The following is a 25,350-nucleotide window of genomic DNA, read 5'->3' on the forward strand; positions in this document are numbered from 1 at the left end:
ATGCCTTTCTCTCTGCCAATCTTTAGCAGGCAGTTGCTGCTACTGAATAGAGAGAGGAGCTCAATGGCTACTGATTGGTCCTTTCACTTTCATCTGCCAGAGAAAGGACCAATCAGTGGCCAGAGGTGAAGTGGATATTAATTGAACTAAGACTTACAACCGGCTGCTGAGTGGGAAGAGGTAAGCTCTTCTCCTCCTCTGAAGAAGATTGGGGTTCTGGAGAAAATTTAGGTACCTTGGCATTGCCTCTATTATATGCAATTATATCTCATAAATATTCAGTATGGATATCCTGAAAACTAGACCCATTTGTGGCACTTAAGGACTGGAGTTGCCTATCCTGGCATATATTCTTTTTATTTTTTAATGGCATTGCTAGCTTTGAAGCATCCTGGCACTATAGAAAGTGTGAATCTATGAAACACAAATTTAAGATAGGCTCAGCATATCTTTGATGACCTGGAGACACAAGTGTCACCCCTGAAACTCACCCATATTTCCCCCATTTTTCCATGTAGATTATAAATTGTTGTGGTTAAGAGGAGGTGGGTAATTCTGGTCCTCAAGGGCCACCAACCTGAAAACAAACCTGTCTGAAGCACTTGAGGACCAGAGCTGCTGACCCCTGTATTATACTTACTTAATTTTCAGGGCCACTTCAAATTTTGACTTCAAATCACAATTCGGCTGAATTTTGACTGGCAGAATTTTTAAAAATGATTTGCTATTCAAAGCTAACTGGTAAATTATTAGCAGCAAAAAGCTTTTGTGTAAATTAACTTATGACATGCTGATAAGATTACTACTTGACAGACATGAACATTAATAACTTTGCACTGGTATTATGTGATATATCATGTTGGCACTGTCAGAAGATTCTACAGCAATTTAAAAAATTACCACACACTACAAAGTATTCAAAATGCAGAAAGTGAAAAGATTAAACACAGTAGTCTTTATTTCATTTTTTTCACAAGATGACTTGAAACCAGTAAAAGTTTAAAGTGTGTCAGAGGATGGGTAAAGGCCATTCACTTTGCAGTTTGAAACTGCTTTGGAGCATGCTAGTAAGGAGGAATCAGGTAAGAGAGGCATAATTTTTCAAATCACCTAGAAACACATTTTAAGAGTATCTGAAATCTGCAGACAGTTAAATTAAGACCATACTCTAGATCAAAACATTATCAATGTTTATTAATCCAGGCAAGCTAACAGTTGGCTGATCCCCATGCAGATATACTAATATGAGAGGAAAATTTTAAATGTCTAACTTGCTGTTCATATTTTCCAATCATTTTCCTGTGCATTTTCTGGAGGAAAATTTGCTAAGATCAGAAACAGTTCTCTGGTCTTTCTATTGCATTAAGTAGGAAAAATGGGAACAGTGAGAAGGGTCTTGAAGGTCTTTATCTAGTTGCAGAATGCATAATCGAAAAATGGCTTGACGGAAGAATATTTTTCAAAACATGGATGTCTATCATACAAAGTAGTATGAAAATATAAGTGGTACAATATACTGGGCTTAAAAAAAGAAATCTAGGAATTAAACCAAATGAGGAAAAAACAGGGCTAATAAACTGTCAATCTGGTATTTTGAGGACTTTAGCTATAATGGCTGCTTTGATTGACGCCCTGCCAACCCTACTGTTTAGATGTAGTTCCTCATGATCAAAAGAGCAAATTTTCAAGCATCACCTAAATTTCTGTACTGAATGATATTCTGATCATCTAGGTCAGTTTTGAAAGATCAGACAAACATACAAAAATTTGGCAGAGGATAACCCACTGTCCCTGGACAAGGTATGGATAAGAATACCAACACAAAAGAAAACAAGGAACCAGAAATCCATCCCATTCTATATATTTGTCAGAATACACAAGGGCATAAGGGAAAACACATTTCTGCCCTGTTTGATTGATTTTACACTAAAGATAATCCTTTAAATTAGGCTTCAGATCAGTCTGTGCAAAGGATGCAGTCCAACTGAAACATCTGGACATGTTATGTTAAGACGGACTTTTTTTTTTAAATTCTGGAAATTAGATTATGAGATCAGTTATATGCAAGCATCCAAGTTATAGATAATCTCCTTTGGCAAGCCATACGCAAAGACATCAATCAGGGGATCAGTATTTCAGCCATTATCCTGTTACACAGCAGCTTGGGAAGAAAAGATTTTCTTTTATTTGAGGGAAGAGGAGAAAAGTCATCAATAGTTTCATAGTCGTGAATGATTAGAGTAAACTGACAGAATGCATGATATTCTTCCACACTGCCAAAAAAATCCTTGAACAGGTAGTTTTTATACATACTATGTATTAATTTTTAGTGTATTATATTTTACTGTAGCCGCAATGAGATCATAATGAAATTGCAGGCTCTCAAATATAAATGCATTAGATAAAAGCAAGTTTGCTTAACGTAAACTTTTTTTTTCCATACATAGCAGGATGAATTAGCCATGCTCAATGGGTGATGTCATCAGGCGGGACTAGGTTGAGCTGTCTCTCAAAGTTAGTAGAGCTCTGCTCTATTGGGCATAGATAGGAGTTCCCGCGCTTACTGCATGTTCTAGAATCTCCTCAGTCTATATCAAAGCTTAGCTCAGTTCTCCGAATTGCTGAACAGGGAGAAGAGCAGGTTTTGCATGGCTAATTCATTGTATCTATGGAAAACACTGTTTACGGTAAACAAACTTGCTTTTTTTCTGTCAATAAGCAGGATGAATTAGCCATGCTCAGCGGAAAGTCCCAAGCTGAAGGTTGCAGTGCATTTATTATTTTTCAACCAGGATTCCTGTGTGGACAGTTCATCTGGTTACTGCATGGCTCAATATCGCTCGGCCTAACAAGCTGTCCAAGGCCATTTCATCGAGGCAGTGGTGAGATGTGAAGGTATGGCTAGGTGGCAGCCTTACATCTATCCTCTATGGGCATATTTCTGAATTGTGCTATCAAGGAAGCCATTACATGTACTTGATGAGCCCTTACTGGGTTTGTGAGGTGCAGAGAATTTGTGGTATTGCAGTAACAAATGCAGAGGGTGATCCAATTTGATAGAATGTGTTCTGAAACTGGCGCCCCTAGTCAATTGGGATCATACGAGATGAAGAGTTGCAAAGTCTTTCTATAAATTTGAGTCCTCCTTTTACAGTAAGTCAACACCCTCTTACAGTCCAGAGTGTGTAGCTGTTTTTCCCTTTCTTGCTTGTGAGGTTTTGGGGAAAAAAAGTAGGGAGCAAGATGGTCTGGTTTAAATGAAAAATGGATACTATCTTCGGTAAGAATTTAGAATGTGTGTGAAAATCCATTTTGTCAAGAAAAAATTGCATATAAGGTAACAAATGAACCAAGGTCTGCAGCTCGCTTACTCGTCTCGTGGATGTAAATGCCACTAAGAAGAACAGATTCCAAATGAGAAACTTCAGTGATGTCCTAGTGGACCGCTGGTTTTCTCATGGGCGGATGAAGATGGAGCAGGCTCTTCATAAAACATGATAGTAATGGGTGTGTAGAGATAGGGGATCTATCCTCCTGTCGATGGTACGCCATTATGGAGCTCAGGTGTACCCGTACTGAGGCAGCCACCAGTCCCGACTGCTTGACAACAGCAGAACTTCCTGAATAGTCTCTGGTAGGTTCCAGTGGGCTAGCACTGCATGTTTAACAACCATGTGCTGAGGTTCAGGGATGGTTGTTCAGGTGGAGGAGAGACCACACCCCTCCTGAGAGAGAATATCTAGATTGCATTCCAGGGCAAGTGGAGAATATACTGAGGATTGTATGAGATATGCATACCATGGTTGTCTCAGCCATGCAGGAGCTATCGAGATCATCCTGGCTTAGTACTGTATGCATATTTGGACCTTCTTAAACATTAGTGGCATTGGGGGAAAAGCATAGAGCAAGCCCCTTGTCCATGCAGGAGGAAGGCATCCAGTGCCTCCCAGTACAGGCTGGGATGTATGGAACAGAAAGTGCACTTTCTGGTTCTGTCGGGTGGCAAAGAGGTCTATCCACAGCCGGTCTTCAGTGGTGTAAAAGGTTGTTGGCTAATTTTTGCGACAGGGACCATTCGTGAGGGCAAAACATTCTGCTGAGTCTGTCTGCTTGTGTTTGCAATACCTAGCAGGTAAACAGCTTACAGCGTCGCCCTGGATCAATCTGCCTTCTTTGCAATGGCTTCATGAGCCGGTGTCTTCTTGCTTGTTCACACAGAACATGGTGACTTGGTTGTCTGTATGAATCATAATGGCTTTCTCCTACTGCATGTGTCTGAATGCTATAAGGGCATGACACATTGCTCTCAGTTCTAGCATGTTTACCTGCAATGTTCTTTCCTGCAGGGACCAAAAGGCCCTGAATTTTGTACTGCTGTAGATGTGAGCTCCATCCTGCAGTGGAGGCATCTGTTGCAAGGATTACTTGGTGGGGGACCGGTCGAAGTGGAGCACCCATGTCCATTTCTTCCAGCCACAGCACTAGATGTCAGCCATCTGTTCTGTGATGCGAATGACTATTAATAAGGGTTGAAGAAACTGACACCACTGCCTCGCCTCCATATGTGTCGATTGCAGTGATGCCTCAGGAGTCAAAGGGACAACTTGAAACGCTGCTGCCATCTGACCTAACACTATTAGCATGTAATATGCTGTCTTTAACTTCAACTGAAATAGCTGTAAGGCAAGCACTCAAAGTGTGTTTTCTCTGTTGTAGGGAAAGAAGGCTTTTAGTTTGATAGAATCTATCTAAGCTCCTATGAACTGAAGGCGTTGTGCTAGTAGGAAGATTGATTTTTCATAGTTTACGAGAAATCCCAGCAATTCTAGACAACAAATCATTGTTTCGGTATTGGAAAGGAACGCCTTTCTTTCTGGCTCTACGATCAACCAATCATTGAGGTACGTTGCTCTCGTGTGCCATGCATCAAGGGAGGTAAGCCGCGAGTCGACTGCAGCACAGCTTGCACTGGGTGAGGTGTGCACCATGCGAAGGCACATTGTGAGCCTCAGGCATCAACGCAGTATGCGCAATGCTCTTCTTTTTCTCCACCTCGGCGCTAAGTAGAGTCAAGTGTACCAATGGCGCTTTTGATGGCACTCAACGCTTCTATTGTCTCCGCAGAGGCTGAGCAACGTCTTTGGCTGTGGGTACACGCTGGCCTTCCCAGCAAGAAAATTTTCTGGCTTCTTGGCCAGATTCTGGAGGGGACTTACTATGGGAACTTCCAGAAGTGGATGACAATCCCAACTTCACATGTGAACCCTTGGCTCTGAGGCAGGCTATCTTTTCAGCCTGTTACTGCTAAGCTTAGGGCGACATCCTACAGCAGTCCCAACAACTGGCCTGGTGGTGCTCCAGTCCCAGGCACAGATAACAATAATTGTGGCCGATAGTGATGGACATTAAGTGCCTCCAGGAACAGTATTTTAATCTTGAGGTCTTGTGCGACGACATGTTAGCACCGAATAGTGCTTTTGTGGGGAGAGCAAATGCAAAAAAAGCGAGATGGAAGCAGGAAGAGAGACACAGGTATCAGCATTCGTGCAAAGCATGGTTAAAAAGAGACTGAGGAGATTCTGGAACAAATGATCATGCAGGAATTCCTGCACATGCCCAGTAGAGCAAAGCTCTACTAACTTTGAGAGACAGCGCCACCTAGTGGCACCTGATGACTTTACCCACTAAACATGGCTAATTCAGCTTGCTTATCGATGTAAAAATAAAAGTATAGTCACAAAAATACTTACTTCAAATGGGGAAAAAAACTTTCTAGTCATAAAAAGAGAAGAGCTAAGACAAGTGGGTTACACAGAAAGAAACAATGCTGTGCTCCAAGTAGCAGCAGTATTAGCAATAAGGGGAAGAAGTTGTTTTGCTTGACAGTTAAAAGAAATTCACTAATATTCCCCTTTTACATTCTTTTAAATAACTCCTGAGGATAAAACAAAATCTAAAGTGTTGAAAAGTTAGCCTAATCACTATCATCATCAGGACACTGGTGCGCTGATCCTCACTACGGTAGAATCTCCTGCAGACATTTAGGTATGTCAAATATAAATATGAGAATTGAATTCAAAAGACATTTTGAAAAGTAGAGTGTGTTCCCAATATAAGGGAATACAAGTATATATATATTTGATAAGGGAATACAAGGGATATATAAGGGAACATAAGTACATATATATATTTGATAAGGGAATACAAGGGATATATAAGGGAACACAAGTATATTTATATATATTTGATAAGGGAACACAAGTATATATATATTTGAGTTCACAAAGTGTAAAAATATTTTTTTAAATTATACTAAGACAAAACCCACATCTCTATGAATACGACCAAAGGAAGCATATAGGACCAAAAACAGGCATATTGATATTCCCCAGGATCTAGCAAGTACTGTGGCAGATTTTGAAGCAAAAACAGCATTAAGTCTCACCGAATAAAGAATATGAAGCTCAGTACAAAACAGAAAAATCTTTTACTAGAAAAGTATGTAGATTATTAAACCTAAGAACAGGAGAAAGGGACGGATGTATTTTGGTACAGAAACATAAAATAATTAAAAAAAAAAAAAGACAATAAGGGGGCAGATTTATAAGCAAACAAGGAAAGCTGTTTGGTCAAAAGGACAAGGAGAGGTTTCCTTTCCTATAATACCTCGCCCCCCACAAAAAATATATTTTGCACTACTCATTATATAAATGAATTATAACTAGACAGACTAAATAATAATTTGTTAGAGATATATTTCTAAGGCTTAAGAATGTTTAAGGATGCTAGCTCTTGGAACTACTAGGATTCCTTCCTCAGCATAATTTATACACTGTAATTAGTGCTTCTGTTTATTGGTTACAACTGATATAACCCACCCCTCCTGATTTCAAAATTGGGTTTATTGGTTTTAACAAGCAGCACTGTAATGTGACTTTCTCCAAAGGTGCATGAGCCTCTTTCCAACTGGTTCTACTGCTGCTGATTATGAAGAGTAGTGGGTGTATGAGCCCTTAGTGCTGTGGCATAGCTGATGCAGCCCTGAGGGCAAACCACGGAGGCCTAAGCCAGCAGCTGGTGAACGCGCCTGTAGTAGAACAGTCTGGTGCTTTACCTTTACCAGCCACCTCCTCCGCAGGTTGAGCCCTTAGGTTCCGGCAGCTGGCAGGACTTAGGCAGGTCCTTAGGATGGTGGTGATAGAGTTCACAGACACATCAGGGTCAGGGCCGACAACAGGTTAATGGAGTCAGAGAAGGGCAAAGGTTGAGACAGGCAGCTAGTGAGAATAGTCAGGTTCAGGCAAGGGGTCAGATCTCCAAGAGGCAGGCAATCTTAGTTATTGAGAATTAAAGCAAATCTATCATATAGCCCTCTGTTTGCTCATGTCTTTGACAATGTGCCAGATAAAGTGCATGAAAAATTTGCCAGTAGCTTATCATAGCAAACTGGTTTAATTTTGCTCATAATAATTTTTTAAAAAGCATAAAATCCCAGAAAGAACTGGCAAAGGGCCTAACAGTCTGCCCTATTTCATAGTTCACTGTGACTGACTACTGTACCAAACCAAATTTTGTGTCCTCGTTCTCCTTCAAGTGGAACTGAGGAACACAAGTCCTTGAATCCAAAAGTCGAGAATGCACTGGTAGCTAGATTGCCCACTGAGGGTCTCCTGGAGTATGGAAGACTAATATTCAAAGATATCATATATATTTGCAGAGTGCGCAAAAACTGAAACAGTTCCCATGCTATATGTTCATCCAATGATCATTCATGTGGCTGTAACTGGTGACTTTGTCTGCTATCTGAAAACTGTATGATACATCTTTTGGGAAATTGCCCAGGCTTCCTGACAGACTAAAAGAGCCTGTTCCTCCTTATTTGTTGATATAGAAAACAGCTACTTTGCTGTCTATTTCAAACACCGCTACTTTGTTTTTTAATCATGAAAGGAATGCTTTTAAGAACAGTGAAGATTGCTTTGCGCTCTAAGGGGTAGATTTTAAAACAATGCGTGTTCGCGTACTTTTGTTGGCGCACCAGTCGCAAACAAAAGTACGCTGGATTTTAGTAGATACGCGCGTAGCTGCGCGTATCTGCTAAAATCCAGGATCGGCGCGCGCAAGGCTGCCGATTTTGGGCAGCCGGCGCGCACCGAGCCGCGCAGCCTGCCTCTGTTCCTTCCGAGGCCGCTCCGAAATCGGAGCGGCCTCGGAGGGAACTCACTTTCGCCCTCCCCTCACCTTCCCCTCCCTTCCTCTACCTAACCCACCCCCCCGGCCCTATCTAAAACCCCCCCTACCTTTCTCCATGGATTTACGCCTCCCGAGACGCGACCCGGGGGGCGGTTCCGGAGGGCGCAGCCACGTCCCCGGACCGCCCCTGGCCGAAACCACGCCCCCGAGCCCGCCCCCGAAACACCGCGTCGATCGGCCCCGCCCCCGACACGCCCCCGTCAAAAACCCCCGGGACTTATGCGAGTCCCGGGGCTCTGCGCGCGCCGGCAGGCCTATGGAAAATAGACGCGCCGGCGCGCAAGGCCCTGCTCGCGTAAATCCGGGCGGATTTACGCGAGCAGGGCTTTTAGAATCCGCCCCTAAATGACTAATGTAAAGTAACCTTTCTTGTGGAGACCAAGCTCCTTGAGAAAAAAGGTTGTTCAGTTGAACTCCCCAATCCTGGTTGGAGGCATCTGTGGTTCTTCTAATTTGAAATTGAAGCTGGTGAAGAAACTGACCTCACAACACATCTGAAGGATCCAGCTAACATGACAGATGTTTGTTCCACTGAAACTGTCCAATGCTGAGACACGCCAAAGTTGTACCATGGACTGTTGCCTCCAGGTGGCCCAACATTTTTCATGAAGAAAATTGGCACAAATTAATTTTTGATCTGAAAGAGTTGGATTAGTTTAGGTCTCTTTATGTATTCTCTATTGAAGGAAGAATGCTTTCCTTTGTGTGGTATCAAGGTAGGCTCCTATGACATTTTTTTATATGAGTTAGCTCCCTATTGAGTTTTGGGAAATTGATGGTGAATACTAGGGACCAAATGGTGTTCATAATATGGAGAGTGGAGGAATGAGCTTCTTGAAGGTTATGGTGTGATATGTGTCAGTCATCTAAACAAGGAAAAACAAAAGTATTGCTAGTTTTTAGGTGAGCAGGAATAACTGCCAGAGATTTTGTAAACATCTTGAGAGTTGTGGAGAAGCCAAAAGAAAGAACATGGTACTGGTAATGATTGCTGGCTATGGTGAATCACAGAAATTTCCTGTGAACCTTGTGAACTGGGTATATGTATAGGCATCATTGAGGTTTAGGATGATTAGCCAAATATAAGAACATAACATTGCCATACTGGGTCAGATCAAAGGTCCATCAAGCCCAGTATTCTGTTTCCAAAAGTGGCCAATCAAGGTCACAAGAACCTGGAAGGATCCCAAAGGGGTAGATTGATTCCATGATGCTTATCCCAGGGATAAGCAGTGGATTTCTGCAACTCCATATTCATAATGGTTTATGGACTTTGACTCCAGGAACTTGTCCAAATCTTTTTTAAACAGAGCTACACTAACAGCTTTCACCATATCATCTGGCAACGAATTTGAGAGTTTAATGTCTTGAGTAAAAATTGTTCTCTTAGTTTTAAATGTACAACTTAGTAGCTTCATTGCTTGTCTCCTAGTCTTTGTACTTTTTAACAGCGTAAACAATCAATTCACATTTACTTGTTCTACTCTACTCATTTTATAGACCTCTATCATATCTCCCCTCAACCATGTCTTTTCTCCAAGCTGAAGAGTCCTTATCTCTTTTCACATAGAGGAATTGTTCAATCCCCTTTATCATTTTGGTTGCCCTTCTCTGTAACTTTTCTAATTCTGCTATATCTTTTTTGAGATGTGGTGATCAGAACACGGTGTGACCTCAAGATGAGGACACACCGTGAAGTGATACAGAGGCATTATGATATTCTCTGTTTTAATTCTCCATAACTTTCCTAATAATACCTAGCATTCTATTTACTTTTCTGGCTGCTGCTGCACACTGAGCTAAAGATTTCAACATGTTGTCAACAACACCACCTAGATCCTTTTCCTGAATGGTACTGTTAACATATAACATTGCATTATGTAGCTATAATTTGGGTTACTCTTCCCTAAGTGCATCAGTTTGCAAAACTGGGAAACTGGGCATGCAAATGAAATTTAATGTGGCCAAGTGCAAGGTCCTCTTGCAATTTCTCACAATCCTCTTGGATTTAATAACTTTGAACAATTTTGTATCAACATCAAATTTTTCACCTCACTCACTGTTCCCATTTCCAAGTCATTTATAATTAAGTTAAAAAGGAGTAGCTCCACAACAGATCACTAGGGCACTCCACTATTCACTTTTCTCCATTGAGAAAATTTACTATTTAGACCTACTCTCTGTTTTCTATCTTTTAATCAGTTCCCAATCCACAATAGGATACTGCCCCCTATCACGTGACTTTAATTTCCAAAGAAGTCTCTCATGAGGGACTATGTCAAATGCTTTCTGGAAATCCAAATACACTATATCAACTGGCTCATCTTTATCCACATGTTTATTTACACCCTCAAAACTAACAGATTGGTGAGGCAAGACTTCCCTTGGCTAAATCCATGTTGATTTTGTACCATTAAGTATGTCTATCTATATTTTCAGTAATTGTGTCTTTTATGACAGTTTCTACCATTTTGCCTGGTACAGATGTCAGACTCACTACTCTGTAGTTTCCTGGATCACCCCTGGATTATTTATTTACTTTGAATGTACTTGAAAACGTTTTTATGAATTAGTGCTTCCATGGCAAGCTTCCTTTCAAAGTCTCTTTTGCATTCCTTATAAATGCTTTGCATCTAACTTGCCAATGTTTATGTTGTTTCCCGTTTTCTTCATCCAGATCCCTTTTCCATTTCTTGAAAGATGTTCTTTTAGATATTATAGCCTCTATCACCTCACCTTGAATCATCTAGCCTTCCTTCCACTTTTTCTAATGTGTGGAATATATCTGGTCTGGGCTTCCAAGATGATATTTTTAAACAAGGTCCATGTCTGATGTAAATTCTTAACCTTTGCAGTTGCTCCTTTCATTTTTTTCCTAATCATTTTCCTCATTTTATCAGTCACTCTTTTGAAAGTTATATGCTGTTGCAGTAGATTTCTTTAGTGTCCTCTTTCCAATTATTCATTCAAATTTGATCATGTTATGATCACTATTGCCAAGTAGTTCCAACACTTGTTACCGCTCACACAAAATCATGTGTTCCACTAAGGACTAGGTTTAAAATAGTTTCCTTTCTTGTTGGCCAAGCACCACTGTGACCTCAGGGTCCATGGGGCTTTGCCCATGTACAGTCATGCCAAGGGAGTAACGTGAATGTTTGCGGCTATATGGCCCAACCTCAACATGTGCCAGGCTGAGACTCTCTGGCTCTGCTGAATCTCTACCACAATTTTCATCAGGGTGTTGACCTTTGACAAGGCAGGAAGGCCTTAGCCTAAGCCGTGTCTAGCAGGGTTCCTATGAAGTCCAATTGAAGCGTCGGGATGAGATGGGACTTCAGGTAGTTGATGACAAACCCAAGTGACTCTAGCACCCGGATGATTAAGCTCATGGACTTGACAGCCCCTTCCTGAGAGGTGCTCTTGTCCAGATAATGGAAAACATGTATCCCCAGCCTGCGAAGGTGTCACCACCACGGCCAGACATTTTGTAAAAATCCATGGGGCTGACATGAGCCCAAACAGCAACACCTGATACTGGAAGTGCTGCTTTTTCACCATGAATCGGAGATACTTCCCATGACTTGGGAAGATCTTGATATGTGTTTACGTGTCCTTCAGATCGAGGGAGCATAGCCAGTCCCCTTTTTTTGTACAAGGGGGATCATCAAGGTACCCAGGGAAACCATCTTGAACTTTTCCTTTCTGATAAATCTGTTCAAAGCCTTTAGGTCTAGGATGGGAAGGAGGAGTCCTGTTTTCTTTAGAATCAAGAAGTACCTGGAGTAAAATCCCTATCATCTTTGCCCTGGTGGAACAGGCTCGACTGCTCTGGCCATTAAGAGAGGAGAGCTCCCTTAGTAGTAATTCTTGATGCACTACCAGCCCCCAAAGCAGACTTGGAAGGCAATTTGGCGGGGCACCCAATAGGTTCAATTGGTACCCTTGATGGACGATAGAAAGAACCCACTGGTTTGAGGTTATACTGGGCCACTGGTTCACAAAAAAACCACAGCCTACCCTGACCGGCAGATCCATCGGCCCGGGTACAGGTAACTGGACTATGCTCCCTAAGACATAGTCAAAACCCAATCCCTGGAGTTGACTGAGGTGCTAACTGGGCCATGGGAGCTCTCTGCTGCCTAGGATGGCTGTGGGAGCTCTGATGCTGCTGACAGGAGTGAAGGGGCAGAGGACAATGCTTCCTCTCGTGAAAGAAAAACTTCTTCTGCCCAGATCTTGCTGACCTCCTAGTAGAGGACGGGTCCGAAGTGCTGGTAGCGAGTTGGAGGGTTTCATGGTGGTCCTGGAGCTGGGCCATCGCATCCCTCACCCTATCTCCAAAGAGATTCTCCCCAGTACATGGCACGTCAATGAGTATTTCCTGTACCTTTGGTCAGAGATCTGAAGCCTGCAGCCATGACATTCTGCAGGTGCTGATTCCCGCTGCAGAGACCCTCAATGCAGTTTCAAAAACATCATAGGTTGCTCAGACCTCGTGTTTTGCGCACTCCAGGCGCTCATGCACCAGTGACATGAGGGTATCTGGCTGCTGCAGAAGCAACTGCTCGGCCACCTCTTGCACCTGCTTCGAGATATCCAGTGAGTGCTGGCTCATGTAGAGCTGGTAGGAAGTTATGCAAGTAATGGCATGGCTCCCTGAAATACCTCTCTCCTAAGGGCATCCATCGCTCTGTAATCCTTCCCCAGGGGCACCAAGGAATGGGTTTGAGATCATTTGGCTCTCAAAAGCATATTCAATTACCACCAATTGGTGAGGAAGCTGTTGCTTATTGAACCTGGGAACCTTCTGGATGAGATAAACCCCTTTAGCCTTCTTATTCATGGAAGGCACCATGAGAGGATGTTCCCACATTCTCAGCAGTAACTCCTTAAGGATGTCATGCACTAGGACCGCCATGACCTCTTTAGCAGGCTCCACGAACTGGAGGATTTTATGCATTTTGCTCCTGAAATCCTCCTCTGTCAGCAACTGAAAAGGGATGGCCTCCTGCATCGCCCGAACAAAATCTGCAAAAGTGAGGTCCTCAGATGGAGACCTTCTTCACTCCTCTGGAGGAGAAGGATCTGAGAGGAAATCTTCAGAGTCATTGGTGGGGCTCTCCTCCTCACTGACTACAGGGGATAGGGCCCTGGGTGCTCGGCCTTTGTCCAGAGGTGCAGGCACCTGGAGAGCTGCAGGCCTTGGCGTCTTGGCTGTCCTAGGCAGAGCTTCCTCCTCCAAGGAACTGGGCACAACCACTGTAATTGGCAGGGGGAGGCTGCAGTGCTCTGACAGGCACCAACTCCAACCCAGGTACAGACTCCAGCTGGATCGGTAATGTGCCAATGAGCACATGGAGTTTCTCCAACAGCGGCTCCAAGATGGATGGTGCTAGCTCTGGTGCTGGACCAATATCCTGCATTGCCAGCTGTAGTCGCCTCTCGAGCTCCTCCTCAAACGATGCTGAAGCCAACAGCGACTGGGAGGAAGCAGAGGTGACTAGATCCTCTTTGGAATAGAGAGGATGATTAGTGACTGGCACCTGGACTGATGGAGACCATCCAGACCCCCAGCACCAATGGAGGACTGGCACTTCTCGCCATGGGGTTGCTTCAGGGCATCACAGCATGAGCTGGGGCATTCCAGTGCCTGGCAACGTGCATTGACTGAGTCCGATGCCGATGATTCTTTGGCTTCCCTCAGTGCTTGACATGGTCTTTCCCTGGTGCTGAAGCCAATGACGAGAAACCCGACATCCTCAGCCAGGAAAAGTCCGATGATGGTACCTACAGTCCTGCCAATGTCGATGGCTCAGTGTCCATCGGTGCAGCTCCGTGATGCCGATGCCGACTCGGACTTCTTTGACCCGAAGAGGTGCTTCATCGTGTCAAGTTGAAGACAACGTCCTTTTGGGGTCATCTGGGCACATTTGTGGCAACTCCAGTCGTCATGCAATGCCCCAGGTAAAGGACACATTCATCATGAGGATCAGTGATGGACATGTCCTCAGGCACCAAAGGCATCGCTTAAACCCGGACGAGGCCATGACGGGATGAAATAAACGGGAGGCAAGATCAAAATCGATGGCGATGACCGTCAATGGCTGGTGGGCATCAAAGCACCACCGCTATGGGGAATAGACCGTGAAAGGAAACTTATGAATAAACTTTGAAAATCCTTAACTTAGAACGTTACGGGGAGGACTGAGAGGGACCTGGCATTGAATACTGTGGCTACTGTAAAAAAAATAAATAAATAATCGCGTTAAGCAAAAAGGGGAAAAATTTCCCAGAAAAAGCCAAAAAACCCAAAAATGCCAACAAAAAAAAAAAGAGCTCACAAACCACGATTCTGCAGCTCTGTGGAAAAAGACAGACTGAAGATGCGTGGTATAGGCCATGCTGGGCATGCTCAGTGTGGCAAGTCAAAGATCTAGACATTTTGACATAAGTTTTCCTTGTCGGGCCTCCATCTGATGATGTCACCCATGTGTGAGGACTGCCATCTTGCTTGTCCTCAGAAAAATCAGACTTACTAGGTTTGTAGTTCTCGTCCTCAGAAAAATCAGACTTACTAGTTTGTAGTTCTCATCCTCCTCATTTCTACTTTTGTGAAGAGGAACCATATCCAGAACTACTCCTGACTCTAAAGAAGCACTGAAAGTTGAGCCAGCAGAGCTGCCAGAACTTCTCTAAGTTTCCTTAAACCCTCTAATGTATTCCGTTTGGCCCTATCACTTTATCTTTTAGTTCAGATAGTTCATCATAAACAGTCTTCTGAAAATTGTTTGAGGTTTATCTTGCTTCCACATATATTTTTTTCTCTGTTTTCTGTGGTTCTGCTCCTAACCTTTCCTCAGGGAACATCAAAGTGAACTATTTAAGCAATTCCACTTTCTTCTCGGCAGCTTCTATATATTTTTCCTCTTCACATCTGAATCTCAATACCACTTTTGCACTTCCTGCTACCACAAACTTATTAAAAAAAAAAAAGTCTTGACCTCTTGTTGTCTTCCTCTTTCAGCAATCTCTTGTCGTTTATGAACACTAAGCTTTTTTCTTACCTTTACAGCTACTACTTTAGAAAACCATAGCAACATCTTTTTCCTCTTACCTTTCATTAATTTTCTAACAGATAGGTTAGTTAGCCTTACATCTTTTATTTTTGACTACTTCTCTTCTACTTCCTCTAGATTTTCCCATCCAACTAATAACTTTAACCTACTCCCCCAATTTAAAAAGATAGTTTTCCTAAAGTCTACAACACTCACCTCTGAATGAATCTTCGCTGCCTGCATTCTAATACTGAACCACACTATTTGATAATCACTGGAGCTCAGTTGATCATCCGCTATATCAGAAATATTCTTCCCAAATCACTGCCTGTTCATGTTTCACCCCAATAAAAATTATTTTGAAAAAAAAGAAATATTCTCCCCATTGATTAGTATACCAGGTTCACTATCACCCCCTCCCATGTGGATTTTGTTACCAGTTGACAGAACAGTTCTCCCTGCTTCTAGACAACACCAGAGCACCATACTTTCTGATAGCCAGAGTTAATTTATCAACAGCCCTTCCCATTTTACTGGGATCAAAAGGACACTAAAAAATTAGGACTGGGAGGGAGGGGTATCACATGATGTGCCTGTAGAGGAAGCAGCAGAACTGAGGGGCTCCCAGTTTTTTCGTGATAACCTATTTCTTTGTCAAAGGCTGGCCAAATATTGAAGTTAACACACCTAAGTAACTTCTTAAACATTTAATACCCAGATTAATTAGTAAATTAATTAATAAATACACCTGTAGATTTAAAGTACTCTAATTCCAACTCCCTTATTATCCTCAACTTAACTAGGAACTCCACAAAATTAAGATGAAGGCAGCAATCCAGCAGCAAGAGGGGGGGGGGGGCTTTCCAGTATTTTGCATTGAGTGTCACATGCATGATTTTTTTACCCGCCGGTGAGAGACTGTGTGTGTGCACTCGATGCAAAGAGCTCCTGGCTCTCAGGGAATGAGTCCGATCTCTGGAGGCTAGAGTGGCAGACTTGGAGGAGAGGTACATTGATGAAACCTTCAGGGACATAGTAGCCAAGTACCAAATCTAATCTGGCAGCCCCAGTGTTGCCTTGGATCAGAAAGGTCTCCCAGTTGGAGAACATCATCCTGGTGTAATAGGAGGTGATCCTTTAGCAAGGACCTGCTCTCCAAGTGATGTACTGTCCTCTCACAATGAGGACAAGTCTCCCAGGGCTACTGCCCAGGAGGGAAGGGTTAGGCCGGCCATTATAGTTGGTGATTTAATTATTAGAAATGTAGATAGCAGGGTGGCTGGTGGACATAAGGTAACTTGCCTGCCTGGTGCAAAGGTGGTATCACCTAGATAGGATTATAGACAGTGCATAAGATGGCACTCCCCGAGGGTCTCCACTTCTGTGGACCCTTGCACCGGATCGGGACCTAGCCCAACCAAGGCTGCTCAACCCGATCAGTGCTCCCTTTTAACCTCGCTGGACGAATTTGGTACGGAAATCCGATGGAGACCGGAGACCTGAATTTAAAGATTTTTTCTTACCTGGTCTCGGCGCTTAACGATCATGTGCCGGACAGTCTCCAGCTGCGGGGGGAGAGGGAATTACCTTCACCGCCGCGCTCGGTTCTGCACCCGTTGCCTTTCAGCCACACTGGGGGCTAAGTCCATGCCGGGAACCGGCTACCTCTGAGGGATATCGGAGATCACCTCAGGAATTCTCAACTGGGGGAGGGACCCTTAGGTATCACCGCAGGAGAGCAGGGCTCGATGATCTTTAAGGTACTTTTTTTTTCTTCTTTGCTGTAATTCTTAACACTATTCTAGTGTGTGGGATAGTGTCCACATCTGCTAGGAGACGGAGAGATACTGAAGAGCTGAGGTTACTGCAGGGGTATATCTAGAGTGATGTCAGCTTTGAAATCTGACTCCGTCTCCCATCTGCTAGCAGAAGAGCACATAACCCCACTGGCTACATGCTAGGAAAAGGTAAATAAAAAAAAAAGAATCCCTTGAACATTGCAAGGTAAGACAAAGGTATTCAGCCAATGGATTTCAATTCATTTAAAAGCAATTTCTTCATCTCAGAGAGAATAAAGCTGTTTAATGCTCTTCTCAGGTTGGATCACTATTGCTGTTTGTGCTCCCTGTGACTGCAATAGAACAGCTGTGGCAGGTGGTTTAGACTGCACTGCATGAAATCGTAGCGATTAAAACATGGAGAATGTTTCAAAAGTAGTAACAAAGGCCTTGAACAAAACTAAAGTTATAAAAAGAAAATTAATATGTTTGCCCAGAGATGTTTGTAACATTTTCGTCTCATCTTTAAAATGTCATCTATTTTGAAAATGGCTTGAGCAAAGCTCTGTACAGCCGTAGATAAATACTCATGATTCCCTGTTTTTGAATCTTGAACATTATGTCAAAAAGGGGATCAGTCATCAGACAGCATCTTTTCCACAAGACAGTTTTCAGATTTCTTATTAAGATTTGTGTTTTGCAATCAGTGTGAATAATTAGATGCATTAGCATCTATAAAACAGATTTTTCAGGAGCATTAAGCATTGTATTTATGTCTCCTAAGAGTTTTAAAGTCTCAAGGGAAGCTTATATAAAAAGCTGCCCCTAAAGCAATAAATCTTTCTACTGCAGGCATGGAAGCAGAATATGGGGCTAAGAGTTTGGATTCTTTACTAGAAAAGGGGAGTTTTCTTTCGAGATGAAAGCTTTCTTTAATCCTCCCATTTCTTAAAGCAGTGATTACAGCATTATTTTCATGTTATTCCTTCTCTAAAGCTGACAGTATATAAATATGAAAAGAACTCCATTTGTGATCCAATTAATAAAAGGATACATAAAGCATCAATAGCCATTCCACTATATTGAGCATTAGTGAATCATGTACTCTTCAAAAATTTGTTTCAAAGAGATTTCTATCTAAGCTCAATTCCTTCAGAGTTTCAAGGTTATTTCAAATGCCGCGGTTTGCTACAATGGTCTCTGAACAAGCCAGTAAACGAACTACCCCTCTGGAAGGAGATGTTTCTCTCAAGAATTGAATAAAAAAGAGCTAATATTCAAGCATGGGTTCTCACTGAATGTTTTATCGGTGCAAGCGGTAATCTGTTTAAGCAATGTTGTTAAAGCACTTCTGCTTTAAGTCATGGCTATCTATCAGACAGTCTAAATGACCTTATAAGGGTTTCTTCAAGTTTGATACCTGTTTCAGGAAGGGTTAGAAGTCTTATGGCTCGGGGGTGGAGTCAAGATAGCGCCCGAATGAGGAGTGGGAGAAGGTTGCTCCTCAGATTTTTTCTTAAAAACCAGATTTCCTTTGCCTAAGACTTTCAAATATGCCACATACCAAATGTAATGCCCTGCTACGTGAGAGCCAGGCTGCTTCAGCAAGTCCAGAGGTACGGCAAATGTCTATCCAAACCTTCTTCACATCGACGCCGAAAGAGCCAGGAGGACGGAGGACGGAGGCGGAGAGCGAATGCCTCCGCCATTGGCAGATGAAATCTCGCCATGTCCTGGCTCGCCAAAGACACCGTCCCCTCCCCAGCGGGAAAGAGAGATGCAGGATAATATCAGCATGAGCCTTCCGGAGAACCCCATAGAGCCAAGAGGCCAGAAGGGAGGTGAACCGGGAGGAGTATCCCTCAAAGAAAGAGAAACCTCTGCAGGACGGCAGATGGTTGTTCCACAAATTGGATTATATTTACCTCAAATGTCGGAGGATACGGAACCAGATCCTCAGATGCTGGAAATGATTTGGGACACTGTGTCTGAAGCCACGCAAATGGGTGAGTCTCCTCAAGTTTTGACTTCTTTCCTTGTAAAACCCATGGTAATCACAATTGAGTCGATATGGGAAGCTTTGGCAGCCATTGAAGGAGCGATTATTAAACTCTCCAAAATACGCACAGATTCAAATAAACGAAGCATGGAGAACGAAAAAAAAGATTGAAGACCAGGAAAAGAAGTTACACGAAATAGATAAGAAAATTAAAGTAATGGAAAGTTACCAACAATATGCAATTCAACATGAAGCTGTGCAGAATAAGAAGATTGAAAATATTGAGAACTCACTCCATAGTTTAAATATAAGGGTACTGAATTTTCCGATTATAACCCAATTTTCAGTTTTGGATATGTTCAAGAATTACTTAAATGTTATATTAAAGATTCCCACAGAGGCGCTATCCTTAATATCAAAAGCGTACTATTTACCACAGAAGAAAATAGAAGGGGATCGAGAGAATTTAGAACCACAATAACAGTTGAAAGTCACTGAACTATTGGAGCTGTCTCATGAAGATAAAGTAGATACAAGAGGTGTTCTATTTGTTTATTTTGCTTTTTTAAGCGAGAAAAACAATATACTGAGATTGATCTACTACGAAAAAACAGAGTTGTATTATGGCTACAAAGTGTGGTTATTTTCTGATATTACTCGCGCAACACAGGAAAGAAGAAAGAAATTCATAGAAATGAGAGCAGAAGCATTGTTTACGTTATCCCTATAAATGTGTAGTTATGCATGCAAATTTGACCTATGTATTTTTTGAACCGTCCCAACTACTTTTCTTTCTAGATTCTCACCCCAATGTGACTTAGTCAGCACAGATGGCATGAGTAGGCATACTCATTTATGAGCACATATTTTCTTTTTTCTGTTTGAATATTCTAGATTGACACTCTTAAGTTAATACATCCACCCCGTCTTATTTCTTGTTATTATAGGGTGGATTAAGATATAATGATAATTACAAGTATAACATTTTGATTTGAAAAGTTTTCACTGTAAACCCACCTAATTTTTCCATTCACAATGTTTAATTGTGTAAACTTTAAAAATGCAATAAAAATAAAATAATAAAAAAAAGTCTTATGGCTATGATTTTAAACAAGAGCCGTTTTAAACTGCCATTATAAGGAAGGCTATTGTTGAAGAGGAGCTTAAAGAAAAATAAAAAAATAAAAAAAGGAAACAGATTATGAGAGGTTAGTGATAGGTCCATTTGTTGCCTTTGCAGAGTACATAGTCAAAACCATGATTCACGATGATACTGTCATTTACATCTCAACCCTGTGACCTGGCAACTTCCCAACCAAAAACTGGGTTTCCATTTGTTTCTGGGCAAGTACTCTGCCAACAAGCTACTCCCTGAGGGTTTCTCGGGACACTGTGACCTCACAACAACCCTTAGGTTACAGAGCACTAAGAAAGGTATTTTCACACCATTTGCTAAAAATACTGGGATCCTAAAGCAACTCACTTACCTGGGTTGCTAATCAGTCACAAAACACTGTACTAATAAACATAAATTTATTATTAAAAAGAGATTACAGTGAACACAAAAAAGGACTGAAAAGCTGCAAAACCAAATGGATGATAAAAGGAATTTTCATGTTAGAGTAACTGCTAAACTCTAATCAGCTGGTCCACTCAGGTCTCTCACTTTTTTTCTCTCTCCTAGTTCCAATATCACTTTCATTTTCACAGGCAGTTTTAACTGTCACTTTCTTGGAGCCTGGGCAGAATGATGTCATCTGGAATTAACCCTATCAGCTTAAGCTGCTGGTACTTAAGAAACACTGCCACCTGCTGTCCAGTTTTAGATAGTCAGAAAATACAAAACAAAGGTTCTCAAGTGAAATTTTTATGTGACAAACAAATAATAGTATTAACATTCAAAACTCCTGTTTCACCAGTCATTGTACCTTCTAAACTGTGCAACTGCGCACACAGGTCGTGAACCCCACACTAATGGGAAAACATAATGGGGTAGATTTTAAAAGAAGCGCGCGCGGCCTACATGTGTGCTCACTACCCGGCGCATGCACATGTACATCCGATTTTATAACATGTGCGCGCATGTTATACAATCGCGCTGAGCCGCACTGCCTTCCCCCGTTCCCTCCCCCTAACCTGATCTTCCCACCCCTTCCCCTAACCTTTCCTCCTCCTAGCCCTACTCTAACCTCCCCAAAATTTTTAATTTACCTTTTGCGCTGGCCAACTGCCAGCGCGCAATCCCAAGCACAGCAGCAAATGGCCGTGGTGCCTGGAGCCTCTGGACCCCACCCTAGCCCCGGTCCGCCCCCTTCCCACCCCGTGACTTACACGCGTCCCGGGGCTTTACACGCGTTGCTGGACCTATAACCTTTTGAAAATCCGGCCCAATGTGTATAAGAAATCGCAATATTATTTGCATTATATTGACTCAAAGCACAAATTTGAACTTGGCTTATAAGAAGTTGCGCAAACATTTTTTTTGCTCACATAGTCTTTCAAACATTAGAAGGAACATTAGCTATAGTATCCCTTTTTGATGGGGAGGGAGGGGGAGGGTAAGAACTTAGACATGCTGCTGAGGGGCTGCCAAGGCTGTAAGGCAAAAGGACTGCCATAAGACAGTGAATAATAGAACCAATCTCAAAGAGGGGACACATCCATGCAGTAGCTCAAAGACTGAGGGGTTCACAAAGCAGCACATGTGCACACTCAGAAACTCTCTCACAAACTAAATAAATATTTATCTGAACTATGAGAGATGGATACGTTTGGCGCCACTGATGCTGTCGCCCATGAGTTATGGCTAATTCAGGCTTGCTTGTCAAAGGACAACAATTGTTGTCCTAGAAGCCAAAAAAGGGCCTGCTGCTCCAACAAGAGATGCAGCTGCAGCTCAAAGAGTGAAGCCCTGGGAACCCATAAGTAAATGACCTAAGATTTGGGAGCTAAAGAGTCCTGTTGTACCAGTACTTCACAAGTCTGCCACCTACTGGAGATGGAAAATCCCGGGAAAATGTTTCATCGCACCACTCCTTCATATCAATGATGTCACTGAAGAATTTTCATTTTCCACCTCCATCTGCCAGACCAGTCCAGACGTGTGGTATAAACTGGACTGGCCTCGCAGGATAAGGAAATGTGTTTAAGATTCCCCACAATAGTTTTAAAAGGTGTTCACATGGCATTCCAGATGATACCAATTCACAGAAAGATGTATTGCCTGAAATCTCTTTACAGTTCTTGAGGTCATTTTTCAAAGTGTGACTGGCACTTTGATTTAAGATATTTAGAAATATTCTGGCAACCAACTGTGTGAAGTTATTTCTCATACCCAGTTATATCATCACTAATGATACTTTTTCTAACATTGTCTTCAAGAATGTTAAATGTTATGCACAGGGCAAAGAAACAATTAATGTGTATTAAAGAATGTCTTCTGTGTACTGGTTATTTCAAAAGTTTTCTTACTTCTTAATTTTCTTTCCATGAATCTTGCTATACCAGTCTGGTTAGGTAGATTATGTCCCCAGTAGATGAAGGCAGAGTACACAACTTTCTCAGTGACCTTTTAGCAACAATATAGAAAAGTGGTGCAGAGAAACCCAGTATACCTATGACAAAGCACTAATCAAACTCTTTAACTTGATAATAAAATTCAAGCTGTCAACACTTCAAAATTGGAAGGGAAGATCCCCTTGAATGCAGTATCTGTCCCAAATACTAACAGGAACAGATACATTAGAAAAGGGAAAGAACTGTGCAGATAAGGAAATATACACTGCAGCAAAAATATACCCGGTAAGAACTTGAATCATCTCCTTTCTCTCCTTTTTACAACCCAACTTTCCAGCAAGCTGATTCAATAAACTCCGCAGGAGAGCCGGCACTCCGAGGCGAGCGCCTGCTCTCCCGACGCGTGCCCAGGCACCTCTCCTGGGCGTGCAATTCTTTATTTAAATGAGGGCCCGCGCTAAGGAGGTGCTAGGGATACTAGCGCGTCCCTAGTGCCTCCTTATTAGCGGATGTGGCGGCTGTCAGTGGGTCCGACAATCGACGCTTAATTTTACTGGCATCGGTTGTCAAACCCGCGGACAGCCACGGGTTTGGAAAATGGATGCCGGCAAAATTGAGCGTTCATTCTCCAACCCATGGGCAGATTTTTTTTTTTTTAAAGAAGTTTTTTTTTTTTTAAATTTTTGGGGCCTCCAACTTATTATTAAGTCGGAGGGTGTACACCAAAAGCGTTTTTTTCTGCTTTTCTGTACACTTGCCCAGTGCCATCAGAAATTAACACCTGCCTTTGGCAGGCTGTTAATTTCTGAGAGTAAAATGTGTGGCTTGGCCACAAATTTTACTTTCTGTATTTTGGGTGACTAACTAATAGGCTCATCAACAAGCATTTGCATTTGAGATTCCATAGAGGTACCGGCCTCTTTAGTGGTGGTCGGATTTGCTTGACCCCTCTCAGGAAGCGGGAGACGTCTGGATGGGAAGATGGACTGATGTTGTCCACTTTGGCTCTGAAGCAGGCCACCGTGGCAAGTTGAACCTTGATGGAGTTGAGAGACAACCCCTTCTTCAGACCATCCTGCAGGAATTCCAGGATCATAGGAATTTTGACTGTCCACAGAAGGATGTTGTGGTCTTCACACCAGGCTTCAAATATTCTCCATATTCGTATATAAGTTAAGGATGTGGAAAACTTGCGTGCTCAGAGCAAGGTGTCAGTTACTGCCCTCGAGTATCTGCTCTTCTTCAGGCGAGTCCTCTCAATGGCCAGACCGTAAGAGAGAATTGAGTTGGGTCTTTGTGGAGGATCGGTCCTTGCTGGAGCAGGTCCCTGTGTGGAGGTAGACACAGGGGGTTCCCCACCAGAAGTCTTCACACGTCTGCGTATCACGGCCTTCTTGGCCAGTCCGGGGCCACTAGAAATACTAACCCCCAGTGGTGTTCTATCTTGCGGATAATCCCGCCCAGTAGTGGCCATGGAGGAAAGGAGTACAGCAAGTTTTGGATGAGGCCGTCAATCCCCTGGGATTGCGAGTCTCGTCTGCGATTGAAGAACTTGGGAACTTGGGCGTTGGACTGAGTTGCCAGGAGATCCATGGCTGGGGTTACCCACCGGTCTATTATCAACTGGAAGGCTGTGGATGATAGCCTCCATTCCCCTAGGTCTAGACTTTCCTCTGCTGAAGTAATCCGCAGGTGAATTTGTCTTTTCCTGCAACGTGGGCGGCCGAGATCCCTTGCAGGTTTGCTTCCGCCCACATCATTAGGGGGTCTATCTCCATGGACACCTGTTGGCTTCTGGTTCCTCTTGCAAAGATATATTATATTTCGTCCAATAGCGTGAGTGAAGAACAAACACCTCCGCTAAATGTGACTGAGTTGCTTGAGATGTCTAATGATGAGATTGTGGAAAAGAGAGGAACTGTATTAGTAAAATTTGTATTTCCCTCAGATAGGGACACTGTTCTTAGATTATTCTTGTGTAACAGAGCTGTTAAATTCTATAATCATCAGATCTGGATTTTCCCGATATAGCCAAAGTGACTCAGCATAGAAGGAAGGAATTCCTGGCTATAAAACAACTAGCTGTACAGTTTGGGGCCCCAAATAGTAGTTCGCTATCCCTGTAAATGTTTGTTATTAAGACTGAACAACGCGAGGTACATATACTATGAACCAAAAGATTTAGAAGTGTTTCTAGAAGCTAAGAAATTAGTTGGGAGTAATGTTGGCTAAAATATTTGCCGCATAGTAGTGAAAGAGGGGCTATACTTATTTTCCTAGATGTATTACCGTTAAGAAATGCTCAATTTATCTTAAATTGTTTACTACTAATTTCATGGTAAATAGGATAAACTATTGAAAATGTATAATATAGTTGACAATATTGGACTGTTGAGTTTATACTGAAAATTTTTGTTTTTCTGTAGTTTTGTATTATCCAATCTTATTTGTATGTTTGTATTTTAAGATAATAGATATCCGCATTGTGTTTTGATGTTATGTCATGACATTTGTAAAATTAGTAAAATATAAATTAAAAAATAATAATAGTGCATTGCAATAGTCAATGGTTGCGAATATTAATGCCTGTAATATAGTTCTGAAATCCGCTTGGCTTAATAATGGTTTTAATCTTTTTACTGTCATTAATTTTCCATAATCTTCTTTAACCTTTTGAGCTATATGTTGTTTTTAAGCAAATTTCATTGTCAATTATTACTCCCAGATCACGTACCTTTCAGTTTGA

The 25,350-nt window shown here is 42.3% G+C and overlaps 1 protein-coding gene across 5 annotated transcripts in view; it reads right to left on the bottom strand.

Annotated features, from left to right (window-relative positions):
* The window catches only part of LOC115093656 (probable palmitoyltransferase ZDHHC21), a 100,045-nt gene that overhangs the window by 11,775 nt on the left and 62,920 nt on the right, over positions 1-25,350 (bottom strand). The window lies entirely within an intron of this gene.

Source organism: Rhinatrema bivittatum, chromosome 1 (assembly GCF_901001135.1).
Source record: "Rhinatrema bivittatum chromosome 1, aRhiBiv1.1, whole genome shotgun sequence".
Lineage (NCBI taxonomy): Eukaryota > Metazoa > Chordata > Amphibia > Gymnophiona > Rhinatrematidae > Rhinatrema > Rhinatrema bivittatum.